General features: G+C 37.8%; 1 protein-coding gene across 2 annotated transcripts in view; it reads right to left on the reverse strand.

Moving 5' to 3' along the window:
* The window catches only part of UBAC2 (UBA domain containing 2), a 232,260-nt gene that overhangs the window by 203,133 nt on the left and 5,525 nt on the right, over positions 1-23,602 (reverse strand). The window lies entirely within an intron of this gene.

Consider the following 23,602-nt stretch of genomic DNA (forward strand, 5'->3'; position numbering starts at 1 on the left):
TCAATATATTTTATTGATTATATATAATCAATAAAATATACTTAGAAAGAAAAGAAAAATTCCCCAGATACCTAAAAATTAAACAACATACTTCTAAGTAATATCCAGGTCAAAGAGGGAATCACAAGGGAAAGTAAAACCAATCAAAATTTGTGGGCTGCAAATAAAGCAGTGCTTAGAGGGAACTTTATAGCATTAAGTACTTATATTGGAAAAAAATAGTCTCAAATAATGAGATACGCTACAAGCTTAAAAACTAAGAACAAAGGGGAAATTTAACCCTAAGGAAGCAGATGAAAAGAAATGAGATCAGAACAGAAATCAATGAAATAGAAAAGCAAAATATAATAGAGAAAAATCAATGAAACTAAAAGCTGGTTCTCTGATTGAATCAATATTAATATACCTCTAGCAGATGATCAGTAAAAACACACAATCTACCAAAGCTCACTCAAAAAGAAACAGACAACTTGAATAATCCTATAGAAATGAAAAAACTGAACTCATAGTTAAAATTCTTTCCAACAAAGAAAACTCCAGGCCTGATGGCTTCCCTGGAGAATTCTACCAAGCATTTAAGAGAAAAAGAATACCAATTCCACACAAACTCTTCCACCACATAGAAAAGGAGAGAACACTTTCCAATTCATTTTATGATGCCAGCATTACACTGATACCAAAACCAGACAAAGACATTATAAGAAAACTAATCTCTCTTAAGAACACAGATGCAAATTCCTCAACAAAATATTAGCAAATTGAATTGAGGTAATACATAAAAAGGATAATATATCACCACCAAGGAAAATTTATATTGAAAATGCAAAGCAATGTAATTCACCATATAAAGAAAAATGTACTGTGGTACCCTATTTACACCCTGCATAATTACCTGCTTATTCTGTGAAGCCAATTTTTGTCAATTCATGAGGCAAAACTAGCCACTTACTGTGTGTATACTCAATGATAGGCTACTCCTTTGATCTAATTTTATGAATAGTAACCATCATTACTTTCCAAATGCAAAATATCATACACAGCCCTTTAAATGTACTACCTTGCTCCTGACACACCTCAGGGCCTTTACATCTGCTATTCACTCTACCCAAAATGTTCGTCCCACATCCAACTTATTCTGATCATTCAGCCTGCATTTCTAATAGCATCTGAGAGTGGCTGGCTTCATGACTACTGCTCTGGAGCACATCATCCTGTTTATTTCAAAGCATTTTTCACATCTTGAAATTATTCTCTGTTTACTTTTTTGTCTATCTCCCTCCTCATAATGTAAACTCTCTGAAGATAGGGTCCTTCTTTGTCTTGCTCACTGCTATATTTCCATACCCAGAACAGAACCTGGCACATAGTAGTGTTTTAATAAGTGTTTGGTGAACAAATAACACATAGTAGTGTTATTTATTAAAACACATAGTAGTGTTTTAATAAGTGTTTGGTGACATGAGGTACACACTACCTCTCCAAATGTATACATATGAAAAAATTGCAAATCAAAGAGTAAGTTACCTGTCCATTATCACAAAATGCCTTAGCCTGGGTTCCACTGAAATGAAAAGGTAAAACATAGGCTTGGAGACAAGTAGCTTATTTTTTAATGTGATCCTAGGGAGCAGAAGTGAAGGAAACAGGGAGTGAAACAGAGAGGGAAAGTCAATACAAGGATTCGGTATCAGTTGGCCACCGCTAAGAGTGATAGATGTTTCTAGTGACAAGCGCTTGATCCCACAGGATTTTCTGAGAGGCTTGTGAATGTATCCTCAAAACTACCACCCAGGGAAGAAATAGGAAAGCAATTTGATCCATCATCCCTCAATAATCTAGAGGGCAACAGAAAAGAAGCCCAATGGGAGGAACAGAGATATAAGAGACCAGTTTACACCAAACAAGACGGGAGAAATAGATGGAATAAGAGGTGAGGCTGAGCACACCAAAATGCTATATAAAATAATAGTAAGGAAAAGGCAGAACCAAGTTCAAATCCTGAAAATCTGACCACAAATAAAACTGTTTCTTATGCTGCATTGCCATAGATCTCCATGGTGCAAAGGGATTTTCACCTGTATGGTGGATTTTGAGTGAAAGGCATACATAATCACAAACAGCATAACAGAAATCAAAGTGGTGCCATATGCAACAAAAGTAAATGTAATTGTGAACGGGGATAGAAGACTAAAAAATGTAATTGTGTGGTCTTGGGAGGGTGCTACACAGAGTGGTATTTATTAAAGGCTGAACTAATCAAAAGTTTAAAAATATATATACAAACCCTCCACTCAAAAAATATCTACATCTAGGAATTCAGACCAAAGTAATTATGGATGTGCATAAAATTTTTGCCACAAAGATACTCACCGTAGCATTATTTATGATCAGAAAAAGATCAGAAAAAACATGAATGTCCAATAGGAAAATGGGCAAATTATGTTCAACCCATAAAATAAAATATGTAATTTTAAGAAGTAGTTTGTAGAAATATATTTCATGCCCTTGAAAGACATTCCTAAATAGTAAGTGCAAAATATTTCTAATATATAATTAAGTATTCTAGTAAGCCAGTTATTTTCAACTTTTTTCATTTCATGGCACACATGAACTAATTACTACAATATTTCTGAAAGATTTTATTTATTTACTTTTTGAGAGAGGGGAAGGGAGAATGAGAGGGAGAGAAACATTAATGTGCGAGAGATACATCTATCAGTTGCCTCTTGCATGTGTATGTCCCCAAAATGAGGGCCCGGCCTGCAACTCAGGCATGTGCTTTGACTGGGAATCGAACCAGTGACCTTTTGGTTTGTAGGCTGGGGTCAATCCACTGAGCCATACCAGCCAGAACTAATTACTAAACTTTTGCAGCATACCAAAAAATGTATTCTTTGCCAATCTGACAAAAAATAAGTATAATTTTGATGGCTATTGTTATGTAGGCTGTTGTAATTTTTTCATTTGACAATCTAAAAGAGGTTAATGCCCCTGACTAAACAGTCAAGTATCGCATGTTTTAAAAATTCTTGCGGCATACCAGTTGAAAACTGATGTAGTAAATAAGTAGATAAAATGTTATATAATACTTTTTAAAAAATAGTGCATAAATTCTTAGGTTTTTTTTAAGCATTTAACAAAATATTAACTAATAATTTCTGAATGATCTGTTCATGGAAGATTTTAATTTTTGTAAAAATCTTCTATAAAAATTTAAAAAATAATTTTTGGTTAACTAATTACTAACTCAGTAAAAAGTTTCACTAAATCCTCATGCACTGAAATAAGGCAAGTCACTAGCAATCTTCTGGCCTGTGAGTGGAACCAGGAAGTGGTTCATACAGGTAGAGCCTAAGCAGAGATCAAATGAGAGGTTAAGAAAAAGTCATTTGTTTGAAACAGGTCCTTCTACCTTAGAAAATAGGGACATTACATTTTTGACAATAACAGACAATACATTAATCTAAAAGTAAAAATGCAAACCATCTATGGCAAAGATAACATAAAACACCAAAATTTAACATTCCTTTTGGGTCATTCTCCTCTTGGGTATGACAGAAGTACATAGCCATCTCCGTGGCAATGAACAGCCATCAGGCTTTGGTGATTGTTTATTATCCTAAAATAATTATTACAGTATTTGTTGATTACTTTAAGCCATGTCCTGTGCTAAAAAAAAGCACTTTCTGTGTAATATCATCTCAGTGAATACTTACAATAACCCTGAACTAGCAATCTGCATGTTCTAGGTACAGGGAAAAAAGGCTAAGAGTGGTTAAATAACTTGCCCAAGCTCACTGCTAGTTAGTAGGAGGGCTGAGGTTTGAACTTGGTTGTGCCTCATTATAAATCAAAAAGTCTTTATAATATAAAACAAGGAAATATGATACCCTTATATCATGGTCCATTCTAAAGAGATTTTCACTATTGTTTTTAAGCACTTCACATGTATCTTTTTGGTTCCTCAAAAAAAACTAAACACAGAATTACCAGATGACCTAGCAAATCCAAACCTAGTTACATACCCAAGAGAACTGTAAAACAGATGTTCAAACAAAACCCTGATAATTCATAGCAGCATTGTCATAATAGCCACAAGGTGGAAACAACCCAAATGTCCATCAACAGATGAATAAACAAAATATGATATACCTACACATCAGAATATTATTAAGCCATAAAAGAAATGAAGTACTGATACATGCTACAATATGGATAAACTTCAAATATACTGCAGGGGACTTCCTGCCAAGATGGAGGCATAGGCAGATACAATTTGCCACCTCATACAACCAAAAGAAGGACAACAACAAATTTAAAAACAAAAAATAACCATAACTGCCAGAAAATCAAACAGTATAGAAGTACAACAAACAGGGAGTTAAAGAAGAAACATTCATCCAGACGGGTAGGAGGAGCGGAGACAGGCAGCCGAGGTGGAGAGGACACAAGGCAAAGCTGCAGCCGGAGGACCAGGGCAGGAGAGGTGGCAGCTGGCGTACTGGGTAGTCCCATATCTGCGTGCAGATAAACCAAGAACAACTGGGGAGTGAGACAGACCACACAACCCAGGGTTCCAGCTCAGGGAAATAAAGCCTCAAAATCTCTGACTGAAAAAACCTGGATTGAGGTGGCAGGAGAAACTCCCAGCCTCACAGGAAACTTTGTTGGAGATACCCCACTGGGTCCTAGAATGTACACAAACCCACCCATGTGGGAATCAGCACCAGAAGGGCCCAATTTTCTTGTGGGTAGTGGAGGAAGTGACTATAAGCCCACAGAGTCAGCAAACAGCCTTGTTCCCTCTCAGACCCCTCCCCCACATACAGCACCACAACACAGCCAGGTGGCTGCCTTGCTCTGGAGAATACTTAAGGCTCCACCCCTTACTATGTAACAGGCACACTGAGACAAAAAAAATATGGCCCAAATGAAAGAACAGATCAAAGCTCCAGAAAAAATACACCTAAGCAACGAAGAGATAGCCAACCTATCAGATGAACAGTTCAAAACACTGGTAATCAGGATGCTCACAGAAATGGTTGAGTATGGTCACAAAACAGAGGAAAAGGTGAAGGCTATGCAAAGTGAAATAAAGGAAAATATACAGGGAACCAACAGTGAAGGGAAGGAAACTGGGACTGAAATCAATGGTTTGGAACAAAAGGAAGAAATAAACATTCAACCAGAACAGAATTCAAACAAGAATTTAAAAAAATGAGGAGAGGCTTAGGAACCCCTGGGACAACTTGAAATGTTGCAACATCTGAATCACAGGGGTGCCAGAAGGAAATGAGGAAGAGCAAGAAATTGAAAACTTCTTTGAACAAATAATGAAGGAAAACTTCCCTAATCTGGCAAAGGAAACAGACTTCCAGGAACTCCAGGAAGCTCAGAGAGTCCCAAAGAAGCTGGACCCAAGAAAGCACCCACCAAGGCACATCATAATTACATTTCCCAAGATTAAACATAAAAAAAGAATCTTAAGAGCAGTGAGAGAAAAGGAGACAGTTACCTACAAAGGAGTGCCCATAAGCTGATTTCTCAAAGAAACCTTACAGGCAAGAAGGGGCTGGAAAGAAGTATTCAAAGTCAGGAAAGGCAAGGACCTACATCCAAGATTACTGTATCCAGCAAAGCTATCATTTAGAATGGAAGGTCAGATAAAGTGCTTCTGAGATGAGGTCAAGTTAAAGGAGTTCATCAACACCAAACCCTTATTATACGAAATGTTAAAGGAACTTATCTAAGAAAAAGAAGATCAAAAATATGAACCATAAAATGACAACGAACTCACAACTCTCCACAAATGAACCTAAAAAAAAAACAAGCTAAGCAAACAACCAGAACAGGAACAGAAACACAGAAATGGAGATCACATGGAGGGTTATCATTGGGGAGGGGGATGGTGGGAGAATGGGGAACAGGTACAGGGACTAAGAAGCATAAATGGTAGGTACAAAATAGACAGGGGGAGGTTAAGAATAGTATGGGAAATGAAGAAGCCAAAGAACTTAATGTGTGACCCATGGACATGAACTAACTGGGGGAATGCTGGTGGAAGGGGAGGTATAAGGCAGATGGCAATAAAGGGGAGAAAAAAATGGGACACTTGTAATAGCATAATCAACAAAATATATTAAAAAATAAAAATAAAAACATGGAAAGTGAAAGAAACCAGACATAAAAAGCCACATATTGCATGATTCTATTTACATGAAATGTCCAGATTAGTGGTTGTCAGGATGAGGGAAGTGGAGGGGAAAAGCCAGCTACCGCTTAATGAGTTCTAGGTTTCTTTCTGGATGATAAAAATGTTCTGGAAGTACACAGAAGTTGGTGATGATTGCACAATAATGTGAATGTACTGGAAGTCAATAATGTACACTTTAAAAATAGATAAAATGGTAAATTTTATGTTACATGAATTTTACCTTAATAAAAATAAACATCTTTCATTTAATGAAGACACTAACCACAGGTCTCGCAAAGCTTTGGCATGTGGGCTGTTACAGAAGCATAGCAGCTAAAGACAGAAGTAGGAGGTGGGGATGGTGGAAAGAAAAAGGCAGCAAAACCAGCAACTCTGCCTGTCCCCACAAGTCAGCCATGTAAACATATACTCATCAAAAACCCCAGTGTGGTTCACACCACTGAGAGGAGGAGTCACCATATCCTACCATACTGGTTTTCCTATTTATGACTAGTAAACTATTTGGTAAACTTCTCAGGGTTCCCACGAAAATAGGATGATTTGGTGCCTCATGAAGTAATTTCCCTAAAGTTTTTCATCAGAAAGGAGCTAGACCAAAAATAAGAGTAGAAGTCCACAAAAGTGCAAATGACCCATGCATTTGCAAAAGATATCTCCTGTTTCTACCATGATTTATTCTTCAGGCGTATCAGCATCCTAGAAGAAAAGTTAATAAAACCTATCCTCATTGACCAAGTAAGGGAGGAGATGACTTCTGGTGATCATCTCAACAAAGACTTTCATAAAAGTGCCCAGGAATTAAAAGGTCACAAGTTTGTTGTTGTTATACTCATTTCCCTACAATATTTAGAAGGAAAATGCTCTAAGCCATCCATGAATCCACTCCTCTTCCTAACGCACTGGGGAGAATTCAATGACACTGGGCACCTGCCACACTGATCGCTCCTTACACAAGTTACCAAACAATTGGGCAGAGTGCCTGCCTTGTGAGGGCAGCCAATAAACACTAGTTACTAGACCAATGCTTGTAAAATTTATCAGGAAAATCAACAAAAGAAAAGGCTAAGAAGTTTCCAGAAGAGAACAACAACAACAAAAAGGACTGAAGGAGGCGGACTTGCCCTCTAGATACAAAAAATCTACTCTACACTTACTATTTAGACACTGTGAATTTGTGGGGGGTGGGGAAGAATGAGCAATTTAAAACTGTAAAATAAGTTCTAAAACAGAGCCTAACACAAAGGCTTGGGTGCCACAGAAAAGTGCGTCAAATCTGCAAATAATCAATAATGCTCGGGCACCTACACTTTTATTTTGGTCCTGCCACTCTGCTACACTTCAGTTTATCCTTCTTAGAAAGATTTTATACAAATATTAAGCCCTTCATTTGGAGTAAAAGCAGTAATTGTTAAATGTGCTAATTAGACAAGGGATATAATTATAATGAAATAATAATTTTAAAAGCCAAAAGGAGAAAATTATGAATGTTACACATAAATACAGGATAAATTATTCAACAGTAGAAACAACTCTGAAAAGGTGAATCAGGAAGTTTCTGGATAATTCTGGACCCATCTGATAAACTACAAGAGAGAAAAAAAAAAAACCCAATTTTAAAAAGGAAAAATGTGTGGTTATTAGCAAGAAAAGCTGCTGTAAATGCAAGGGCCTAAATGGGCAAGGCAGGTATCCGTGAAACAGGGAAAGTATATGGCAAAAAGTGCATGATCAGATTTTTTTGTCACCTAACAATTCAGCCCTGGTGTTGACAGATAGTCACTTCAAGAGGTAAGAGAAATCTGAATTTCTGTCTGAAATACTCCAATTTTAAAATGTTGGAAGGTAACTCTCCTCCTGTCCCCCAACACTCACTACCAACACATAAATCAAACACAACACACCTGTGTGTGGCCTGTTGGTTTTCAAAGTCTGGCCTAGGGAATCATCACTGAGGTGACTATCTATTAGAGCAATGCTAATTTAAGACAGGGCTAAACATTTTAAGGCCAAGTGTGGTGAAATTCTGTTGGTAACACTTCATGAGAAGCCAGGAACGGTTCTATACACACAATGAATCTTGAATCAACCCAAGCAGGTTGACAAGTAAGGGCACTATAGCTACAAAACCATCCACTAAAACATCTAAAAAAATAGACAGAAAAGGGAGCTATCAGTTCAGCAGATGTAATGTAGAATTCCTCGTCAGATTTTAAAGCTTTGATCAACTAAGGAACCTCTCACACTCCTGTCTGGTGGAAAAGCATAAGAAAACCAAGCTTAAAATCCATTGGACTTGCACCTAAAATCCATTGGCCTTTCAGCACTTAATATGTTTGTGAGTAGAGAGATGCTACTAAACATCTCTAACCACTGATGCTGAGATTGCTTGGTCGATGGGAAGTAAAAGTCTCAAACTCTAAACACTAAAATTAATTCTGAAAGGATTAAACAATCAAGTAGAAGCAATGAAACCAAAAAGATAGCTAGACAAAATTCCAGTTCAAGATAACAGACCTGTACCCCTATCCACTTTTCCTCCCTTCCAAAGTCATACCGAAATAAAAGAACCCTCAAAACACGAGGGAAATGTCTGCTGGCAAATGAGTCCAGGGAACTAATCAATAAATACCAAGACCTGGGGAGGAACATGAGCAATTAGAATTACTCATCAGTATTTCTCAAAGTTCAGTCATTCCCATTATGGCACCACAATTTTTGCTATGTCCCAGTATTACCTATCCTATTATTTAATAGTTTTCTTAAATCACCTTACTATGATTTAGTTAAATAAACATATTTTAAAGGGAACTTTGTATCACTACAATAACTGGAATTTGAGTGTCACTTTGTCGTCAGTAGGTGGTAACTATAAAAATAAACACACTTTATTAAATTCTAATTAACATTGTTGCTGACAGAAAAATCGGGGCTTGCCTACTGTTCTCTTTGTTACAATAGGAAACTAGCTAATATTAGGGAGGTACTTCAGACTAGCACCAAATTGAGACTTTCTCTTTAATATAATCAGAATATTTTTAAAAACTGAAAAGGGAATCATCTTACTTTTGTTTCAATGGCATTTAATGTTAGGCCCACATCCTGTTCAAATCACTCCCAGTAGTATGAGTGTCACAGATCCAGGTGCACAAGTAACAACTGGGCCAGTCAGCCTTTCCACAAAATCCTGCCCCAGATACAATCTCATATTCTTTCTCACAAAGCTACTCATTCAACCATCCCAGATGAAAAAAAGACTTGGTCCCTAAAATAAAATCCAAGAACTGCTCTCCAAATAAAGGGGACAATCTACTTAGGGAGGACATGAAGAGTGTTGGAGGTCTGAGAAAAAATTAAAAAGAGCTTGGGGCAACTTTAAACTTCCAAAGAAGATGACAGACTGGGTAACAAGGAACTGGAAAGGGTGGGGAGGATTAAGAAGGGCAGCTTTAGCCCTGAGCGAAATTTACAAAAACAGCCAAGCCTGTCTAACTTTGCCACTGCAGGGGATTTTCATGGTCCCTTACCTTCCACCTTTCTTCTACCTCTGCACCCTATATGGAAACAAGCTATTCACATGCTCTGCAAACTTGAGAAGAACCTACAGTCAGCCCTGCCTTTTAAGGTATGGGCCTCTTTGATAAAGACCTACACACAAATAAAAAGGAAACCCACACCAGCTATTTGCAAATCTGTTCTTTTGCTATGTACAAGAATGGCCAAGCAAGCATCCAGAAAGCTCACCACCAATGTCCTCTACATGAAAAAGTTTACTCCAGAGGGATGCCCAGGAAAAATACAGAGATTCCAAAAAGAAAATGATCCAAGATTCAAGAAAGAACAGTAATTGAGTGTGACTTAAAGTAGTGAAGAAGTATCAAAACAAACTGAGAAATGCCTGAAACAGCACAGGTTTTCTGACCTAGAGCTTTATTCCCTTCTAGAACTCCAATCACACACTTTGGTTCTACAATAAGTATACCATAATAATAATCTACATATAGCTATTGTTTTGATTTTCTATATAAAATCAACCTGTGGACAAAGCATGGAAGGCTTAATTACCATTACAGAAAAGACTATAAATACACACTGCACATATGCAAATTCCTCATCTAATCTATAAATAGAATCTGTAGTTGGCAAATCAATAGAGGTGTGAAAACATCATTTACACTTATAATAGTATTTTTCCTTCCTGCCTGCTTGAAGATTGGCCACCATCATGAACAACACAGTAACTATTGTGACCAGGAAGTTCATGATCATCAGACTACTTTTGGGGACTAGTTTTTGAGACTACTCAGACAGAAATTTGGGAAAAACTAATCAAAATGTGTAAAACCATACTAGATGTCATCCTGGTGTTTGGATTCAGAAGCTATTTTGGTGGTAGTGATTTATGATTCCTTGGATTACATAAAGAAAAATGAACCCAAACATAGCCTTGTAAGATATAACCTACAAGGTGCCCTCAAGAAAACAGCAAAAGGAAAACAAGAACAGAATGAATAAAGTCAGGGGGACTGCAAAGGCCAATGCTGGTGCTGGCAAAAAGTGAATTAGAGATGGGACAACAAGAATAAAGATTTTCCAGCAACTTAAAAAAAGAAAGCTCTAATAGCAGAAGAAGCAAAGAAAAAGTAACTTTAAAGTGGTTAATTCAAGTGAGGAGAATTCATATTATATATTCATGTTAATTTTTACCACATGTATATACTACCCTTATATTACACACGCGTGCGCACACGCACACACATTCCAGGATTCATATGGGGAAAAATCTATTGAGAATATTCTCCAAACTCTTGCTGGGATTGAAGAAAAGAGAGAGAATTTCACATTTTACTTTCTCTTTTGGGTTGCTTTAATTTGTACCAGCAGTATATATTATCTCCATAATTACAAAAAAAAAGATATAAAAATGTTAAATATTTAACAGATCTCAGAAGGCCTAGGACTTAATAAAGAATGAAACTGGAAAAAACCAAGATGGAGGTGTAGGTAGACACACTGCGCCTCCTCACACAACCAGAAGAGGGACAACAACAATTTAAAAACAGAAAACAACAAGAACTGACAGAAAACTGAACTGCACGGAAGTCCGACAACCAAGGAGATAAAGGACAAACATTCATCCAGACCAGTAGGAGGGGCAGAGACGGGGAGCTGGGGCGTAAAGGACCCGTGGCAACGTGGCCAAACCCAGAGTGGCGGATTGTGGAAGGAATGGGCAGGCAGTGCAACCGCTAGCAGACCCCGCGGCCCCATATTCTCACTTAGATAAACCGGCAGGAACAGCGGGGGAGCAAAACAGACAGCACAACCCAGGGCTCCAGCTTGGGGAAATAAAGCCTCAAACCTGTGATTGAAAACACCCGTGGGGATTGAGGCACCAGCAGGACAAACTCCCAGCCTCACAGGAGAGGTCATTGGAGAGACCCACAGGGGCCTAGAGAGTGCACAAGCCCACCCACTAGGGAATCAGCACCCGAGGGGACCAGTTTGATTGTGGGTAGTGGAGGGAGTGACTGAAATCCGGCAGAGAGTGGAGCAAGTGCCATTGCTCCCTCTCGGCCCCCCCCCCCCCCCCCGCAACGTACAGAGTCACAGTGCAGCGACTAGAGTTACCCCACCTGGTGAACACTTAAGGCTCCACCCCTTTACATAACAGGCACACCAAGACAAAAAAAAATGGCCCAAATGAAAGAACAGATCGAAGCCCCAGAAATAATTCATCTAAGCAGAGAACAGATAGCCAACCTATCAGATGCACACTTCAAAACACTGGTAATTAGGATGCTCACAGAACTGGTTGAATTTGGTCGAAAATTAGATGAAAAAATGAAAGATATGCTAAGAGACACAAAGGAAAATGTACAGGGAACCAATAGTGATGCGAAGGAAACTGGGACTCAAATCAAAGGTGTGGACCAGAACGAAGAAAGAAACATCCAACCAGAAAAGAAGGAAGAAACAAGAATTGAAAAAAATGAGGAGAGGCTTAGGAACCTCCAGGACATCTTTAAACCACCCAATGTCCGAATTATAGGGGTGCCAGAAGGAGAAGAGGAAGAACAAAAAATTGAAAACTTATTTGAACAAATAATGAAGGAGAACTTCCCTTACCTGGCAAAGAAAATTAGACTTCTAGGAAGTCCAGGAAGCTCAGAGAGTTCCAAAGAAGCTGGACCCAAGGAGGAACACACCAAGGCACATCATCATTACATTACCCAAGATGAAACAGAAGGAGAGACTCTTAGAAGCAGCAAGAGAAAGGACACAGTTACCTACAAAGGAGCTGATTTCTCAAAAGAGAACTTCCAGGCAAGAAGGGGCTGGAAAGAAGTATTCCAAGTCATGAAAGACAAGGACCTACATCCAAGATTACTGTATTCAGTAAAGCTATCATTTAGAATGGAAGGGCAGATAAAGTGCTTCTCAGATAAGGTCAAGTTAAAGGAGTTCATCATCACCAAGCCCTTATTTTATGAAATGTTAAAGGGATTTGTCTAAGAAAAAGAAGATAAAAAATATGAACAGTAAAAATGACAGCTAACTCACAGTTATTAAATAAATAACTAAATAACTCACAGTTATTTAGGTGTGGTTACACCTAAAACAAAAACAAAAGCAAACTAAGCAAACTAGAACAGGAACAGAACCACAGAAATGGAGATCACATGAAGGGTTATCAATAGGGGAGTGGGAGGGGGAGAGAGGGGGAAAGGTACAGAGAATAAGTAGCACAAATGGTAGGTGGAAAATAGACAGGGGGAGGGTAAGAACAGTATAGGAAATGTAGAAGCCAAAGAACTTATATGCATGACCCATGGACATGAACTATAGGGGGGGAATGTGGGAGGGAGGGGGTGGGCAGGATGGAGTGGAGTGAAGGGGGGGAAATGGGACAACTGTAATAGCATAATCAATAAATACATTTTTTAAAGAAAATGAAACTGGCCAAATAAAACTTATGAGCTAAATCCTTTTATTTTAATGACTTACTTATAAATGAAAAACTTTATATAAAAAAATTTCATAAATAAAATTGAAGACAAGTGGCTAAAATATTTGTAAATACACCAAGACTAAAGCTAATGCCCTTAACAAGTCTTTACAAATCATTTTTTTAAAAACCACTAATAATCTAATAGAAAAAAATTGCAAAGAACATAAACAGTCAAATCAGTTCAAAAGACATATTAAAATGGCCAATAAATATAAAAGAGAAAAAAGTTCACTTTTCCAGGCATTCAAAGAAATGCTAATTAACACAACATGCAATGTAATTTTTAAATTTCTCAAGTGCCAAAAACTATTTTAAATATCTCACTCAATTGTTAAAAAGTTTGGTGAGGAAGATAGGCTTCCAAGCTGCTGAAAACGTAAAGTAATACATCCTTCCTGAAAGGACTTGGCAGTACTGATGAAGCACTTTAAAATGGTTCTCTTCTTTGACCCTGTAATTCTACACTTGTGATTATTTCTTTAGGATTTCGTCAAAGATGTGATCAATAATTTAGAAATATGCTCACCATGATACTGTTTAAATAGGAAAATGGAGAAAAACATAATTTAGTATGAACACTTTATAACCTTTCAAAGTCATGATACTGTATCTAAGACAATGTTGGGGAGCACAACAAAACGTATGTTTGAGTGGCATTCTGTGTAAAACCACTTACACATACATGTATGTATGTATATGTATGTTTGTATCTAAAGGGTAAGAATGCATAGATAAGCACTTTCATGGAAAAGTCAAAAAGAATAAGCACTAAACTATCAGTGATAGTTATTTATGGAATTATACTCCTTTCTGCGTTATGTATTTGTGTAATTTATGAATTTCTTGGAAGCAAGGATATTTCCGTTTTGTAATAGGAAAAACAAAAACAATGTTAAGAGTCAACTTTGAACATTAATAATGACATAAGGCAAATTTATTTAAGAAGGTTAAGTAAAAAAAACAGAATATGAAACTGTATATAGGCCCAATTTTGCTTTTAAAAATGTTTATATACATCCACATGGGGAAAACTTCACAACACAAATATGTAAACAGGGATGAAGTCTGGGCAGCAGTGAAAAAATGTTTTATATTTTTCCTTACTTTTATTTCCCAAATTTTTAGAGTGAAAATCATCCCCAATAAGTCTTAGAAACAGAATTTAAACAGTTAAATTACTCTGTTCCAAGGTTGCTAAGGGTCTTGGAAGTGCTCATTTATATTGCCAATCTTTAAAAACCAAATGGCTGAAAACATTAGGGATATACTTTGTTGCCTACAGAACTCTCCCCAAGTATCAATACAGTATATTATCTGCAATTGTACTTTCCTTGTTATCGGTTACCCATGGTCAACCGTGGTCCGAAAATATTAAATAACAAATTTCAGAAGTAAGTTTTAAATTGTGTGCCATTCTAAGTAGCATGATGACATCTCATGTGTCCTGCTCCTTCCTCCCAGGCACGTGACTCCTCCCTTTGTCCAGCATCTCCATGCAGTATACACTTGCCTAACCATTACACACTTAGTCGCCATCTTGGTTATCACATTGACTGTGGTGGTATCACAGTGCTTCTATTCAAATAACCCTTATTTTACTTCATAATGACCCCAAACCGCAATAGTGATGCTGGTAATTCAAAAATGCCAAAAAGAAGTCATAAAGTGCTTCATTTAAGTGAAAAGGTGAAAGTTCTAGGCTTAATAAAGAAAAATAATTATTTGCTGAGATCATCTACAGTAAAAATAAAATCTGTGAAATTGTGTAATTTATAAATTAAACTGTATCAAAGGTAAAGAAATGTAGTATATATGGGGTTCAGTGCTATCTGTGGTTTAAAAAGTCATCCACTGGGGGGGCGGGTTTCTTCACACAGTATGCTCTGTGGATAAGGGAGAACTACTGTATTGTGTACTCTTTCCACTGTGTCATATTACATTCAAAGGACTAAAGTGATACAAAGTCACTGTAATCAAAACAGTCTGGTACTGGCCAAAGAACAGACACATAGATCAATGAAACAGAATAGAGCACCCAGAAACAAACCCACGTCTTTTTCATCAATTAATATTTAACAAAGGGGCACGAACATACGATGGAGTAAACACAGTCTCTTCAATAGTTGTGTTGGGGAAAACAGACTGACACATGCAAACAAATGAAACTAGATAACCAACTTATACCATACACCAGAATAAACTCAAAATGGATTTAAAAAAATTTAAATATAATACCATAAAATCCTAGTGGAAAACATAGGCAGTAAAATTTGACATATCTCACATAGCAATATTTTTGCAGATATATCTCCTAGGGCAATGGAAATAAAGGAAAAAAATAAACAAATGGGACTACATCAAATTAAAAAGCTTCTACACAGCTAAAGAAACCATCAAAATCAAAAGGGAACCAACTGTATGGGAGAACACATTTGCCAATGATACAACAGACAAAGGTTTAATCTCCAAAATATATAAAGAACTCATACAATTCAGCACCAGGAAGACTATACAATTAAAAAATGGACAAAGGACCTGAACAGACACTTCTCCAAGGAGGACATCCAGATGGCCTATAGACATATGAGAAGATGCTCAACATCACTAGCCATCAGAGAGATACAAATTAAAACCACAATGAGATATCACCTCACATCTGACAAAATTGCTATCATTAATAAATCAACAAACAACAAGTGCTGGCGAGATTGTGGAGAAAAGGGAACCCTAGAGCACTGTTGGAAATGGAGATTGGTGCAGCCACTGTGGAAAACAGTATGGAGTTTCCTCAAAATATTAAAAAATATTAAAAATATTTTAACCCAGAGATTCCACTGCTGGGATTATACCCTAAGAATCCCAAAACACCAATTCGAAAGAACTTATGCATCCCTATGTTCATAGCAGCCTAATTAGTAGGTGAGTAGATCAAAAACTGTGGTACATTTACGCAACAGAATACCATGCAGACAAAAAAACCGAAGGAATTACTTCCCTTTGTGACAGTGTGGAGGGAACCGAAGACTATCATGCTAAGTGAAATAAGTCAGTCAGTGAAAGACAAATATCGTATCTCACTTACAACAGGAATCTAATAAACAAAATAAATCATTAATGAGAAAAATAGAACCAGAAAATGGAATCAGGGAACAGACTGACAGCTGTAAGAGGGGAGGAGGGAGATGGATACTTATTGAAAGAAGGTGAAGGGATTACTAAAAAACACACATGAATGAGCTGTGAACATGGACAATGGTGTGGGGATTGACTACAGAAGTGGGGGATGTGCTGGGTAGAGGGGAGCAAGGGGGAAAAATGCAACATCTGTAATTGCATACCAGGCCTGTCCAGAAAAATTCCAGCCATTGTTAATATAACAAGAATAGTTTGCGTGACATCGATGTCACCTGGCAGCCAAGGAGAGTGGACTAGAATGCACATGCGTGAACAGTGACAACTTCAATGTTCTAGTCAGTGGAGATGGTAAATGCCATTGAGTGAGGATGTGTACTGTGTGGCTGTCACATTCAAAATGACTTGAGTACAGCAATGAATCTGCTTCAAATTTTGCATTAATCTTGAACATTCCTCTGCAGAAACTATTTGGATGATTCATAGGGCCAAAGCTCTGGGCAATTGGTAATTGGCAGGTTCATCATAACAACATGCCCAGTCATGATTTTCATCTCGTGTGGAGTTTTTGGGCGAAACATCAAATCACTGAGGTGACTCATCACTCCAGGGCCCAGATTTGTCACCCTGGGACTTCTGGCTTTCCCAAAACTAAAATCACCTTTAAAAGGGAAGATATTTCAATAAATGTCTTCAATAAAAGTTTCAATTTCTGGCCAAGATGGAGGTGTAGCTGGATACATTTTGCCTCCTCGCACAACCAAAAGAACAATGACAAATTAAAAAAAAATAATAACCATAACTGCCAGAAAATCAAATGGTATAGAAGTCCAACAACCAAGGAGTTAAAGATGAAACATTCATCCGTACCGGTAAGGGGGTGCGGAGAAGGGCAGCTGGGGTGGAGAGGACTTGCTGGAAGGCAGCAGCTAGAGGACTGGGGTGGGAGAGGCAGTGGCTGGCAGACTGGGCAGTCCCACATTTGTGGGCGGATACCTACAAAGGAGTTCCCATAAGCTGATTTCTCAAAGAAACTTTACAGGCAAGAAGGGGCTGGGAAGAAGTATTCAAAGTCATGAAAGGCAAGGACCTACATCCAAGATTGCTCTATCCAGCAAAGCTATCATTTAGAATGGAAGGGAAGATAAAGTGCTTCTCAGATAAGGTCAAGTTAAAGGAGTTTATCATCACCAAACCCTTATTATATGAAATGTTAAAGGGACTTATCTAAAAAAAAAGATGATGATCAAAACCATTAACAGTAAAATGACAACAAACTCATAACTGTCAACAACTAAATCAAAAAACAAACACAAAGTAAGCAAACAACTAAAACAGAAACAACCAGAGAAAAGGAGGTCACATAGAGGGTTATCAGCAGGGGAGAGGGACAGAGGGGTGTTGGGAACTGCCCTGACTGGTTTCAGAGACTGTAACCCTCCAGAGCTAAGGCTTAGTGAGAGGTCTTGAGACCCTAAGCCACTAAGGAGACAAAGCTTATCTCCCTGGCAGGAGCCCCACCTCTGCCCACTTTACTTCACCCCGCTGGGCCCCCAGTGCATGACCGGTTAGCCAATGACGGGTAAGATTCCTCAAGGGAGGGATGACCTAAGACAGGCACGGTCATGAAGGGGCCCTCAGGGAAGGACTTGGGGGGCTATGGAGAAGGGGTGATGAACCCTCACCCCTCAGCTTTGACATGGCCTGAGTCCTCATTCTGTCTGCAAGAAGTCTCCTAATCTCTTGGCTGCCTTACTTCTCCTACTTGACCTAAGCCGGAAACAATGCTGGAGGTGGGTGCAGCCCTGTGCTAGAAAGGGCAGGTTCCCCGGGGCAATCAGGCCTAAGAAAGAATGCATAAAATCCTGTGAAACCTGCTTTTCTAATACCCTCAATTTAAATGATAAGGGTCCAAGCATGAAATGAGTTCGTTTCCCCAAAGTTTTATGATCCTTTAGCTATCTGTCCCTGACTCAAAATAAGCCCTCACAGTTCTTTGAATGCTATCTATTTGATTATTACTGCCTGACAATGATTGAGGAGCTTTCTATATATGCCCTATATTCCTATGCAAATTAAGCCAATAAAAGCCACAGACACTGCTTGCCAGTGACTGTGTCAGAGGGGGAAAAGGAAGAGGGAATAAGAAGCATAAATGGTAGGCACAAAATAGACAGAGGGAGGTTAAGAATAGTATGCGAAATGTAGAAGCCAAAGAACTTATACGTGTGACCCATGGACACAAACTAAGGTGGGAGAATGCTGGTGTGAGGGGGTATGCAGGGTGGAGGGGAATGAAGGGAAGAAAAAAATGGGACAATTGTAATAGGATAATCAATAAAATATATTAAAAATATAAAATGGATTAAAGACTTGAAAGTAAAACTTGAAACCATAAAACTCCCAGAAGAAAACATAGCAGGTAGTAAGTTCCTTTTCTTAGGACTTGGTGATTATTGTTTGAACCTGACACCAAATGCAAAGTCAACAAAAGCAAAAACATATTAAACAAAACACTTGTGCATAGCAAAGGAAGCCATCAGGAAAATAAAAAGGCCACCTACTGAATGCAGAAAATATTTGCAAATCATATACCTGATAAGGGATTAATATCCAAAATATATAAAGAACTCATACAACTTAACAGTGGAACAATCTGACTAAAAATGGGTAGATCTGAATAGACATTTGAAACAAATTTTATTGTATTTTTCCCATTACAATTAAACCCCCTTATAACCTCTTCCCCAATGCAATCACCACAATGTTGTCCATGTTCATGATTCCTTTTTCCTTTTTGCTTGATCCTTTTACCCCCTAACATCATCCACCCCCCAAAAGCTGTTATCCTGGTATCTATGAGTCTGTCTCTATTTTGCTCATTCAGTTGTTCTTTAGATTCCACATATGAGGGAAATCATATGGTATTTGTCTTTCTCTGACTGGCTTATTTCACTTAGCATAGTTTTCTCCAGGTCCATTTGTGCTGTTGCAAAGGGTAAAATATTTTACAGATGGCCAACAGGTACATGAAAAGACAGACGGTCAACATAACTAAGTATTAGGGAAATATAAGTCAAAACCACAATGAGATATCATATTACACCTGTTAGAATGGCTATTATCAAAAACACAAGAAATAACAATGTTGGCAGTTTGCACTTTTGGTTGAATGTTCCCATTGGTACAGTCACTATGGAAAACAGTATGGGTATTCTTCAAAAAATTACAAACAGAATTACCATATGATTCAGCATCCTACTTCTGGAAATTTATCTGAAGAAAACAAAGACACAACTCAAAAAGATATTTGCATCTCCATGTTCACTGAACATTATTTACAACAGTCAACATAGGGAAATAACGCATGTATTGTTCATCAACAACAGGATGGACCTTGAGGGTATTGTGCTAAGTGAAATAAGTCAAACAGAGAAAGACAAATACTGTCTGATCTCATGGGTATGTAGAATCATAAAACGATACAAAATAAAAGCCAGAGCAGAGGTTGGAGGATGTGGGGAGTGGGAGAAACAGGTGAAGGGGATCAAAAGGTATAAATTCTGAGTTATAAAATATGTCATGGGAGTGTAATGTATAGCATGGTGACTATAGTTAATAATTCTGTATTGTGTATTTGAAAGTTGCTAAAAGAGTAATCTTAAAAGTTCCCATCACAAGAAATCATTTTTGTAACTATGTAAGATAACATGTTAATTAGACTCATAGTTGTGATCATTTCATGATATATACAAATCTGGCATCATATTGTATATCTGAAACTAATACAATGCTATACATCAATTATACTTAATAAAAAAGTTTAAAAAAAGTATTTTAGCTGAGAAGTAAAGACATTAGCTAGGGAAGCACAAGCTTAAGGGAAGATACTTTTAAAAAACAATGTTTCTTTTTAGTCTAAAAGTAAAATTAATCACACTATAGAAAGTCTGGAACATAGAGAAAAACCAGTCACTGTTTAGTTAATTTCCTTCATCCTCTTTTCTGTATACATTTATGTTTTTGTTTTAAATGAACTGATTTTACTTTTGTAAAATAAACACATATTTATCAAAGAAAATTCTGAAATATGTATTAGTTGGAAGAAATAAAAATAGTATTTATTGACATCTTTATCTTCAGACTTTTTTCCAGTGCAAGATAAATATGCAAATAAAAAAAGTAAATTTATCACACTTAAATACTGTTCTGTAACCTTTAGATCACACAGCAGACTTTTAAAATGAGGAAGCTTAGGCATTTAATATCACATAGCTGTTGAGGAGCAGTACTAGAAATTGAACCCAGGTAGTTTAGCTCCTTATTCTGTGTTCTGAACTAATGTGGGCTACTGCTTCTTAGACTAAAAATTTTAAGTTTATTTACATTTCTCTCTCTTGACCACTGGGATATTCATAGGCTAATGATGAATGTAACAGCTCAGGTGAGCACTGGAGCTTACGTTCCAATCTTTGAAAACTGCTTTACTCTGCCCTGGCAGGTTGCTTTTCATGCCTCCTCTTGTGACTGCTGCAGCTGTTTACTCATGTGCTTCACCTCTTTCCTGCTTTTCTTCCTAAATCAGAGCCAAGTTTTGCTTTCAGTAGAGGTGTTGGATATCCCGATTAGGATCTTTTCGTACCAGCTAATGTGCTATAGTTATTTTTCTTTGCTATTCTTTTCCTCTTCTCTTCCCTTTTCCAACTTTTCCAAACTTGTCTCAATATCAGTTTTATTAATGAAGGTGGACCCTACCCTAAATCAAGCTACTTTAAAAATACATTTTACAGAATTTTAATAGATACAACCTGATAAAGAATGTCTTGCAAGTTCCTCCGGCATTTTTCAAGTGTGTTTTGGTGGAACACTGGTACTGTGAGAGCCTCAAGTTGTTTACATTAAATTAAAGATTGTTTTAAGTTTATTTTTAAACCAGGCTTTGTATTGCAGTTTATTTTATTTTATTAAGGTATAAATTGTATATGAGGTCAGAAATTATCCAGTCATGTAGACACATTTTATTTTTTAATATATTTTATTGATTATACTATTACAGTTGTCTCAATTTTTCTCCCTTTTATTCTCCTCTGCCCTGTACACCCCATCTAGCTCTCATTCCCTGCCCCCAGTGCATGTCCATGGGTCGTACATACTAAGTTTTAGCTTCTCCATTTCCCATAGTATTCTTAACCTTCCCCCATTTATTTTGTACCTACCATTTATGCTTCTTATTCCTTGTACCTTCCCCCCATTCTTCTGCCTCCCCCTCCCCACTGATAACCCTCCATGTGATCTCCATTTTTGTGATTCTGTTCCTGTTCTAGTTGTGTGCATAGCTCGTTTTTGTTTTTTCATTCATTTGTGGAGACGTGTGAGTTTGTTGTCATTTTATGGTTCATATTTTTGATCTTCTTTTTCTTAGATAAGTCCCTTTAACATTTCATATAACAAGGGTTTGGTGATGATGAACTCCTTCAACTTGACCTTATCTGGGAAGCACTTTATCTGCCCTTCCATTCTAAATGAAAGCTCTGCTGGATACAGTAATCTTCGATGGAGGTCCTTGCCTTTCCTGACTTTGAATACTTCTTTCCAGACCCTTCTTGCCTGCAAGTTTTCTTTTGAGAAATCAGCTGATAGTCTTATGAGCACTCCTTTGTAGGTAACTGTCTCCTTTTCTCTCACTGCTCTTAAGATTCTCTATGTTTAATCTTGGGTAATGTAATTATGATGTGCCTTGCTGGGTGCTTTCTTGAGTTCAACTTCTTTGGGACACTCTGAGCTTCCTGGACTTCCTGGAAGTCTATTTCCTTTGCCAGATTAGGGAAATTCTCCTTCATTATTTGTTCAAATAAGTTTTCAATTTTTTGTTCTTCCTCTTCTCCTTCTGGCGCCCCTGTAATTCGGATGTTAGAACGTTTAAAGATGTCCTGGAGGTTCCTAAGCCTCTCCTCATTTTTCTCAATTCTTGTTTCTTCATTCTGTTCTGGTTGAATGTTTATTTCTTCCTTCTGCTTCAAACCATTGGTTTCCATCCCTGTTTCCTTCCCTTCACTGTTGATTCCCTGTACAATTTCTTTTTTCATTTTTCATAGCCTTCACTTTTTCCTCTGTTTTGTGACCATACTCAGCCATTTCTGTGAGCATCCTGACTAACAGTGTTTTGAACTCTGCATCTGATAGGTTGGCTATCTCTTCATCACTGAGTTGTATTTTTTCTGGAGCTTTGATCTGTTCTTTCATTTGTGCTATATTTCTTTGTCTTGGTGCACCTGTTACATACTAAGGGGCAGAGCCTTAGATATTCTCCAGAGCAAGGCAACCACCTGGCTGTGTTGTGGTGCTATATGTGGGACAGGAGTCCAAGAGGCAACAATGCCACTTGCTTGGCTCTCAGCTGGCTTTCAGTCACTTTCCCTACTACCCACAAGCAAATTGAGCCCTTCTGGTGCTAATTCCCATGTGGGTGGGTTTTTGTACATTCTAGGACCCTGTGGGTCTCTCCAGTGAACTCTCCTGTGGAGCTGAGAGTTTCTCCAGCTGCCTCAACTCCCACAAGTTTTTTACAGTCAGAGTTTTTGAGACTTTATTTCCCTGAGCTGGAACCCTGGGTTGTGTGGTCTATCCAGGTCCCTAGTTGTTCCTCCTGGGTCATCTGCCCACAAATGTGGGACTGCCCAGTACTCCAGCCGCCACCTTGCCTTGAGTCCTCTCCACCCCAACTGTCCAACTCTGTCCCTCCTACCAGTTTGGATGAATGTTTCTTCTTTAACTCCTTGGCTGTCAGACTTACATACAGTTCAATTTTCTGGCAGTTCTGGTTATTTTTGTTTTTAAATTTGTTGTCCTTCTTTTGGTTGTGCGAGGAGGCAAACTATATCTAGCTACACCTCCACCTTTGCCAGAAGTCTCCTTTAATCCATTTTAAGTTAATGTTTGTGTAAAGTTCATTCTTTGCATATGGCAGGCCAGGTCTCAACACCACTATTAAAGAAACTATCATTACCTCATTGTATATTCTTGGCTTCTTTGTCATAAATTAATTGACCATATATGTGTGGGTTTATTTCTTTAATAAATAGTATTTCCTTGAGAGTTTCAAAGATATACTCCTTAGAATTTTCAGAAATGATAGAAATGGCTAACATCCAAGAATCAATCATTAAAGGCAATTGCGCAGTGCTTGAGCAACCTCAGCCTACTGTTAATCCTTCAATGCAACAAAGAATAAAATTAGAGAGCAGAAA

Source organism: Desmodus rotundus, chromosome 13, assembly GCF_022682495.2.
Source record: "Desmodus rotundus isolate HL8 chromosome 13, HLdesRot8A.1, whole genome shotgun sequence".
Taxonomy (NCBI): Eukaryota; Metazoa; Chordata; class Mammalia; order Chiroptera; family Phyllostomidae; genus Desmodus; species Desmodus rotundus.